Here is a 6,712-nt window from a genome sequence, read left to right on the forward strand (position 1 = left end):
CCTGCTCGCCAGTCTGTCTACAGTCCTGCCCGCCAGTCTGTCTACAGTCCTGTCTGCTAGTCTATGGGGGTTATTAAGGGCGCTGGTGGGTATAGTTTAGTTTACCTGCAGCAAGTAGTAAGGGGCACCATATACCACATAAGAATAAAACCTAAATGTAAAAAAGATCTACTGCGCTGGTAAACTTACTCTAAAATGACACGAGAGGGTTAATGATAAAACGAAGAATTTATTTATACAAAGAATTGTTTAAAATATATAGTTAAAATTCAGGGTTAAAATTCACAGAAGAAGTAGGGGTTCCTTGGAGAAATATGATCGGGATACCAGGTTTTCCTAGTTGGTTATTCTCGGTGAATCCGGGACGTACGAGTACCTGTGAGGGGTATATATATACTATGGTAAGCTTAGGATAAGTTGGCGGATTACCTTTTTAGTATATGGAGGTTCTAATTACCTGGAGGGAAGTTAGGTGGTGGAAGAGTAATCACAGGAGTATGGACGCCTCTGGCTAGCGCTGTTGAAACGGTCAGCTGTGAGTAAAGAAGGGACTAATTATTAAAAGACAGGATGTTACCACGTTTAGAGATTAAGTTGGGTATTTACCTGTTATAGTTCGGATCTTAGATAGGTGGTAAAGCCTGTTTACATCTGTTTTGGACTGGAGAGTCCCTGTCCTGGGTTTGCTTGAAGGACTATAGGGTATTATAGAGTGGGAACTCAAGAAGATAAAACGTGTATAGATTTATAGTACACACTTTTACACAGTTGAGTATCTTACCCGTAAGGAGGTAGTTGTTTGGTAGTTGTATCCAATGGTGGTGGATGTAGTCACAATTTAGTCATCCAGGTCATCAAGATAATTTTTTCAACCTAGGGAAGCTATGTGTCAATAATAGTTAGTATAAAAAATCGGTACACATAGGGTTAAAAAGGAGGGTAAGATTTTCTATTATTATATGGTAAAGTTTCGTAGTACTACAGTAGGGTGAGAGGTCTTACCACTGCTGGCTCTGTATGATGGATAAAGTTCTGCTGTAGAGAAGGTCAGGTTATTGGTAAATATCCTTATCTGTAACAGGAGTTAAAAGCGCTTATAGCGCTTTGTGGCTGTTTCTTTAGGCAGTGGTGGTAGCAAGCATATGTTGCTGTAAGTAGCCCAGCTTCTTTGGGAAGAGAGAGTAGATTGTGCCTTTGGGAAGAGAGAGTAGTTCTTAAAGGGGCTGCTCGCGCCACCCTATAGAGTCCCTGGCCAATGGCCAGAGGACTTCCCCTGTACTAGGCACCTCCTCAAATATGGAGGTGCCTGTGCAAAGTTGTTGTTCTGTGTGCTAATACTTGCTTCAGCCCTCAGGTCCTGCTGCCTGTCTGCAGTCCTGCCCACCAGTCTGTCTACAGTCCTGCTCGCCAGTCTGTCTACAGTACTGCCCGCCAGTCTGTCTACAGTCCTGTCTGCTAGTCTGCCTACAGTCCTGCCCGCCAGCCTGCTTACCTGGAAGCACCTGCCAGTTACCTGCTGTGTCCGTCAGCTTGCTTACCTGGAGCACCTGTCTGTTACCTGTTGTGCCCACCAGCCTACCTGGAGCACCTGCCTGTAACCTGCCATGCCCGCCTGCCTGCCTGCCGGAGCACCCATCTGGCTATCTGCCAAACCAGCCTGCTTATCTACCCGGACCATCCGTCTGCCTTCCTACCGTGCTGTCAGTTCCTGCCATCTGACCCGTGGGAGTCACCTGCTCTCACACAAGGTAGGTTCCAGAGTGGCACCTGGTCCACCTGCCCGGTCCCTCCCTGGTTCATGGAGTCGATTGAGCCGCCGTGCGATCTTGGTCAGGCCGAGTAGGCACTTAGTCACGCCCCTCTGGTCCCTCCTTGCACAGAGGTTCCACCACCCGGACCCGTAACAGCTTACACTTTATAGGCAAGAGAGATAGTTTGGACACTGTTGACCATAATAACTTACACACAACAGAAGATAAAAAGAGTGAGGGGACCATACTGACCATAAGAGAATACCCTCTACAGAAGAAAGAGATTTACCGAATGACTCTGGAGATGGAAAACGACTCTATCATATAAACTGTGTTCCACTGGGAACTACTAATCTCAGATGTCCCAGATACTGAACACCACTGTACAAGGAATGATAATCAGCTAGATGTCATAGCTGCAGTGCATTATGGAGAAGGCCATGTGACAATGCAAAATAATGTTTGCCTGCTGTGGTTGAGGGCAAGTTTTTCAAATCAAATTTCAAAGTATTTAAGTTTGTAAATCCCTTTGTTAAAAACACTACAATCCGTTTGTACAGCCTGTGTATAAACATCAGCAAGGCAAGCATCTGCTCTCAAATAGGGATAATTTTTGGACTGTGTATACAGTTAAGTAGCCTAAAAAGTTTGATACTGGATTGTGTTGTTACAGTAAATGGCTGTTGGTTACCACCATTTACAATCCGGTTGCCTCTATCCAGATTAGTTGACATCACTTGAATATTACTAAGGCTGTGTTTGTACCCTAGCCAGATAAATCTATGTTAATTGGGCATTAATAAGGCTGTGTTTGTATTCGAGAGTTCAAAACAGCTTCAATGCAGTCCTAGGAGACCTCCAGATTTTATACATGTATTTTCTTGACAAATAGAAGCTTTACAGTATTTGCAGTGAACTTATATAAAGTGAATTACATTTTGGTGGAAAATTCTGCAAAGCTGGTGCTTTCAAATTTCACAAAATCTGCCTTACCTTTACAATTTTTGATCTGTCATCTTTCCCCTGCTGCCACTGTTCTTGTCCTCCTGCATCTCTCCTCACATGTCTAACATTGTATGTTGTTTATAGGAATGATATGCTACATGAATAGGCTGGTCAGTCATTGCTCATTGTAATGTCACTATATTTGACACATCATTGTTTCAGCTCATTAACAAGTGTGTAATGTAAAGATGTCCCACCAGCAGCAGAAAGGAATGGTGTAGAATTCTAAATGTAGGGTTTTTATTAGTGTTGAGTGTACATGCTCGACGCTGCTCGGTACTCGCCCGGGCATCACGCTACTCGGGATGTTCGGCGAGCACCGAGCATTTTCGGGTTACTCGGGCGGGAGCTCGGGTCTCCGCCCTGCATGTTTGGCGCTCTTTACAGAGCCAATGAACATGCAGGGATTGCCAGCCAGTCACTGTAATGCCGCAGCCATGTTGTTTGTGGGCATTACAGTGATTGGCTGGCCGCACAGCGTCACCTCAAGTATTTAAAACCGGGCGCCGCCATCTTGGACACAGTCGCTCCGGATCAGACAGTGTAGGGACAGCGCTGCTGATTTAGGGAGAGATATATCCTGCAAAATAGTTAGTGTAGGGTCTGTAAAGGCTGCCAGATCAAACAAACAGTCCTTTTCAGGACTAATATCCATCCCAGGTATATCAGGCAGGCAGGCAGGCTGTATAGGAGACGCAGTGGTTATACCAGCAAACGCTGCATTACAGTCCTGTGTGCTGCTCCTGTTGTTGAAATTGCTGGACTTAGCTCCAGGTTCCGGGGGCCAGGAAAAATCCTTTTTTTTATCTAAATCCTCTTTTTTTTTTCCTCCTTCACAATGTACAAATACCCATCTTATTAACCTTTTGGTGCCCCCACCCCCCCAAAAAAAAAAAAGTGTGCCTCTGATTTTTCAGACACAAATGTATCTGTTGAAAATAGTCTGGTGTAGGCCAGAGAAATAGAAGTGTGGTTTTGCAGTTCTATGGGCCATTTGTATCTAAAAAAAACAGTTTGAGTGTGTCGCTCACTGTTCAGCCGCAAATATATATATATTTTAAAAAGCCTGGTATACACCAGTAAATTATTACTGTGGTTTTGATGTTCCACGGTAAAACATCTCTATTATCCTGTTTTTGGCATTTTTTGCTGTATAAAAATAATAATAGTGTCTCCCTGATTTTTCAGACACAAATATATCTGTTGAAAATAGTCTGGTGTAGGCCAGAGAGACAGAAGTGTGCTTTTGCTGTTCCACGGTAAAAAATCTCTATTATCCTGCTTTTTGCATTTTTTTGCTGTAAAAAAAAAATAGTGTCTCCCTGATTTTTCAGACACCAATATATCTGTTGAAAATAGTCTGGTGTAGGCCCGAGAAATACAAGTGTGGTTTTGCAGTTCCACGGTACAAACCTCTGTATTATCCACTTTTGGGCCATTTGTATCTAAAAAAAACAGTTTGAGTGTGTCGCTCACTGTTCAGCCGCAAATATATATATATTTTAAAAAGCCTGGTATACACCAGTAAATTATTACTGTGGTTTTGATGTTCCACGGTAAAACATCTCTATTATCCTGTTTTTGGCATTTTTTGCTGTATAAAAATAATAATAGTGTCTCCCTGATTTTTCAGACACAAATATATCTGTTGAAAATAGTCTGGTGTAGGCCAGAGAGACAGAAGTGTGCTTTTGCTGTTCCACGGTAAAAAATCTCTATTATCCTGCTTTTTGCATTTTTTGCTGTAAAAAAAAAAAAAATAGTGTCTCCCTGATTTTTCAGACACAAATATATCTGTTGAAAATAGTCTGGTGTAGGCCAGAGAGACAGAAGTGTGCATTTGCTGTTCCACGGTAAAAAATTTCTATTATCCTGCTTTTTGCATTTTTTGCTGTAAAAAAAAAAAAATAGTGTCTCCCTGATTTTTCAGACACAAATATATCTGTTGAAAATAGTCTGGTGTAGGCCCGAGAAATACAAGTGTGGTTTTGCAGTTCCACGGTACAAAGCTCTGTATTATCCACTTTTGGGCCATTTGTATCTAAAAAAAACAGTTTGAGTGTGTCGCTCACTGTTCAGCCGCAAATATATATAAATTTTAAAAAGCCTGGCAAACACCAGTAAATTATAACTGTGGTTTTGCTGTTCCACGGTAAAAAATCTCTATTATTCAGGTTTTGGTAGTTTTTTCCGTAAAGAAAAACAGTAGTGTCTCCTGACTGTTGTGACACAAAAATATATCTGTTGAAAATAGTCTTGTGTAGGCCCGACATCCCAGTGTGGTTTCGCAGTTCCATGGGTCAAATCGCTGTACTATCCAGTTTTGGGCCTTTGGTATCTAAAAAAAAAGCAGTTTGAGTGTGTCGATCACTGTTCAGCCGCAAAAATATCTCTATTTAAAAAAGTGTGGTATACCCCAGTAAACAATAACTGTGGTTTTCCTCTTCCACGGTTCTAATCAACTCTTTATTACCCTTTTTCCATTGATAGTGCAAGTGTAAGCTATTTTACTTCATTTACAATGGGCAAGGCGCGTGGCAAGGGACGTGGAAGTGGACGTTCTGGTGATGGTTCGTGCAGAGGACGGGGCCGTGGCCAAGGTGAAAATGTGCCACAACCAACAGCCACATCTTCTCGCTCCCACTTCTTGACCGAATTACTAGGGAAGCACAGAACAACACCAGTATTGAGAACTGATCAGTGTGAACAGGATATTAATTGGATAGCAGACAATACTTCCAGTTACCTGGGCACCACCACCTCCGGTCTGTCTTGCACACAGTCAACTCTTAGTAGCCGTGAGTCTCGACCGCATATTCCTCCTCACCCTGATGCTCCTTCCTCCCACCATGCAGAGTGTCGTCAGACAGCAAGTGATCCCACACTTGGACACTCTGAAGAGCTGTTCACTGGTCCATTTCCATATTTGGGTCCCTTGCCTGATACGCTTGAAGTGGTGGAAGAGGAGATCCCATGTTGCGATGCCCAAATATTTGAACAGCCACGGCCACAGGAAGTCGACGTTGGCAATCTGTCACAAGAGGTTGACGATGACGAGACACAATTGCCAGGAAGTGAGGAGGAGGATCGTGGTGCGCAAGTGGAAGAGGAGGAGGTGGTGGATGATCTAGTTACTGACCCAACGTGGAAGGAGGACATGCAGAGTGAGACCAGCAGCACACAGGGGGAGGGAGGCAGAGTACCCCAACAGGCAGGAAGAAGCAGTGTGGTGGCCGCAGACAGAAGGCAGGCAACCGTTCCCTGTAACACCAACACGAGGGACGTTGCCAGTACAAGCGGTAGGTCTTCCAGAGTCTGGAATTTTTTTAAAGACTCTGCTGATAACCCCAAAAAGGCCATATGTTCCACCTGCCATGCCAGCATCAGCAGGGGTGACAAAACTACCAGCCTGACCACCACCAGCATGATCAGGCACATGTCAGCAAAGCACCCGACTTTGTGGGGCGAAACCCAGGGTCCACGACCAGTGTCAGCGGGTGTCACCACTGCTTCTTCCACTGTTGTGCGTGCAATAGAACCCCCTGTTGTGTGTGCAAGGCAATCCCCTGTCCATACTGCATGTAAAGATGCCCCCTCCTCTCAGTCTTCACTTGTTATGGCAGTTTCTCAAGAAACAGCATCAACGTCCACGTCCACATCCCACCGCAGCGTTCAATTGTCCATATCCCAGACCTTTGAACGAAAGCGGAAATTCGCAGCTAACGCCCCACAGGCCACAGTCCTAAATTCGCACATTTCACGACTGCTTGCATTGGAAATGCTACCTTTTAGGCTGGTGAAGACGGAATCCTTCCGCAATCTTATGGCGGTGGCCGTCCCTCGGTACTCGGTCCCCAACCGACACTATTTTGCCCAGTGTGCCATCCCCGCACTACACAAGCACGTGTCCCAAAGCATCTGCCGTGCCCTCAACAATGCAGTTACTGGGAGAGTCC

At 44.4% G+C, this 6,712-nt stretch overlaps 1 long non-coding RNA gene across 1 annotated transcript; it reads right to left on the reverse strand.

Moving 5' to 3' along the window:
* Window positions 1–473: 473 nt before the first annotated feature.
* LOC141264342 (uncharacterized) lies at window positions 474–888 on the reverse strand. The gene is made up of 3 exons (XR_012319894.1): window positions 782–888; window positions 607–695; window positions 474–533 (listed from the first exon to the last, which is right to left on the reverse strand). It is a non-coding gene; the product is annotated as an uncharacterized lncRNA (long non-coding RNA).
* Between the last annotated feature and the right edge of the window lie 5,824 nt (window positions 889–6,712).

Source organism: Phyllobates terribilis, unplaced genomic scaffold (genome assembly GCF_046119375.1).
Source record: "Phyllobates terribilis strain yellow unplaced genomic scaffold, ASM4611937v1 Scaffold_4__5_contigs__length_816908805, whole genome shotgun sequence".
Classification (NCBI taxonomy): domain Eukaryota; kingdom Metazoa; phylum Chordata; class Amphibia; order Anura; family Dendrobatidae; genus Phyllobates; species Phyllobates terribilis.